The following is a 2,578-nucleotide window of genomic DNA, read 5'->3' as shown; positions in this document are numbered from 1 at the left end:
GTCTGTCTGTCTGTCTCTCTCTCTCTCTCTCTCCTCCCACCAGCTCCCCTATCCCTGGTAATTTTAAGAAATAGACCATTGGGAAAGGTGTGTGCTATGGTGAGCGTTATGAATTGTGTAAGACTGATGAATCACAGACCTGTACCCATGAAACAAATAATACATTATATGTTAATTTTTATTTTTTTTATTTTTTTATAATCAGGAATAAATGATTTTTTTTAAAGATTTTATTTTATTTATTTGAGAGAGAGAGACAGTGAGAGAGAGAATGAGCGAGGAGAAGGTCAGAGAGCGAAGCAGACTCCCCATGGAGCTGGGAGCCTGATGTGGGACTCGATCCCGGGACTCCAGGATCACGCCCTGAGCCAGAGGCAGTCGTCCAACCAACTGCGCCACCCAGGCGTCCCAGGAATAAATGATTTTTAATCTCAATTTTAAAAGAATTATATGAACTGGAATCCTGTCACATGCCATAAAAACTTAGTCCCCCACAATTATTTTTTTTTCTTCAATTTATTTATTTTCAGAAAAACAGTATTCATTATTTTTTCACCACACCCAGTGCTCCATGCAATCTGTACCCTCTATAATACCCGCCACCTGGTACCCCCAACCTCCCACCCCCCCCACCACTTCCAACCCCTCAGATTGTTTTTCAGAGTCCATAGTCTCTCATGGTTCACCTCCCCTTCCAATTTACCCCAACTCCCTTCCCCTCTCTAACACCCCTTGTCCTCCATGATATTTGTTATGCTCCACAAATAAGTGAAACCATGTGATAATTGACTCTCTCTGCTTGACTTATTTCACTCAGCATAATCTCTTCCAGTCCCGTCCATGTTGCTACAAAAGTTGGGTATTCATCCTTTCTGATGGAGGCATAATACTCCATAGTGTATATGGACCACATCTTCCTTATCCATTCACCCGTTGAAGGGCATCTTGGTTCTTTCCACAGTTTGGCGACCGTGGCCATTGCTGCTATAAACATTGGGGTACAGATGGCTCTTCTTTTCACGACATCTGTATCTTTGGGGTAAATACCTAGGAGTGCAATTGCAGGGTCATAGGGAAGCTCTATTTTTAATTTCTTGAGGAATCTCCATGTGTTAATTTTTTAAAAAAAGAGACTTTACCCAAACTAGTACCTTAAAGTGAGAAAGAAATTTTGAGAATATTTTTTTTTAAATAACAATGTTGTGATACTATGTGCCCAAATCTAATTATCCTTCTTGTTTTTTTTTTCCTATAGGTAAAGTCAAACTGTATTTCTCTCTTGTGAAATTCCCAGGTTCCATGGAAAATAATGTTACTGAATTTATCTTCATGGGTCTTTCCCAAAATGAGAAAGTACAACAACTATGCTTCTTTTTGTTTTTACTCTTTTATATGATCCTTATGACTGGAAATTTTCTCATTATAATGACCACTCAAAGGAGTCCAAATCTCAACTCTCCAATGTACTTCTTCCTTAGCTTCTTATCCTTTGTGGACATCTGCTATTCCTCTGCTACAACCCCCAAGCTGATTGTTGATTCCCAAGCCAAAATCAAGAGCATCTCTTTTGTTGGTTGTATGGTGCAGCTTTTTTTCTGCCATATCTTTGGCTGCACAGAGATCTTCATTCTCACACTGATGGCCTATGACAGGTATGTGGCTATCTGTAAGCCTCTATGCTATATGACCATCATGGATCGAAAGGTCTGCTCCATACTGGTGGTAACCTGCTGGTTAGGAGGGTTTGTGCATTCCTTTATCCAGAACATCCTCCCTGTACAACTGCCTTTCTGTGGCCCCAACATTATTGACCACTATTTCTGTGATGTCCACCCTTTACTGAAGCTAGCTTGCACAGACACATATGTGGTAGGGCTCATTGTGATAGCCAACAGTGGCATGATGTCCCTGAGATACTTTGTCATTCTTGTAGGCTCTTACATTGTCATCTTGCTTTCCTTTAAGACTCATTCATCAGAAGGGAGGCACAAGGCCCTGTCCACATGTGCTTCCCACATTATGGTGATCTTGTTTTTGACCCCTGCCTCTTCATATACCTAAGGCTTTCCACCACTTTTACTGAGGACAAGATGGTGGCTGTGTTCTATACCATCATTACACCCATGTTAAACCCCCTGATCTACACCCTGAGAAACATGGAAATGAAAAATGCCATGAAGAAACTGTGGATGGAAAGGTTGTTGGTTAGAAATAAGAGAGACTCTGGTATGAAACTCAATGGGATTGCTATAGCCTCATTTGTACCAGTTTCCACTTGAGTTGCTGGGAACAAGTCAACCATCATCCCTTAAGCCTTATCCCATGAGAAACAATACAATATAGCATAGTTCCGCATTTGAAGTCTAAAGGCCTAGCTTGAAGGGCCTATTCTACTAGTTACTAGTAGTCTGACGTTAGGCAAAGAGATATACTCATCACCCTGAGTGGATTAAATGTTTCTGCAGAGAACTCTGACACCTAAACACAGTCCATTACATAATGTATAGTACTGTTGCCTCTGAGTAATAACTCTAACTGATGTGGAATGTCAGGCATATGTATTCTAATAAGGTAATAT

The 2,578-nt window shown here is 40.7% G+C and overlaps 1 pseudogene; it reads left to right on the top strand.

The window, feature by feature from the left end:
• The first annotated feature begins 1,299 nt into the window (after nucleotides 1-1,299).
• Nucleotides 1,300-2,312, top strand: LOC122914322 (annotated as a pseudogene).
• Nucleotides 2,313-2,578: the final 266 nt, after the last annotated feature.

Source organism: Neovison vison, chromosome 7 (genome assembly GCF_020171115.1).
Source record: "Neovison vison isolate M4711 chromosome 7, ASM_NN_V1, whole genome shotgun sequence".
In the NCBI taxonomy this organism is placed as follows: Eukaryota; Metazoa; Chordata; class Mammalia; order Carnivora; family Mustelidae; genus Neogale; species Neogale vison.
The sequence above is the reverse complement of the archived record's forward strand: the minus strand, read 5'-3'. Positions and strand labels throughout refer to the sequence as shown.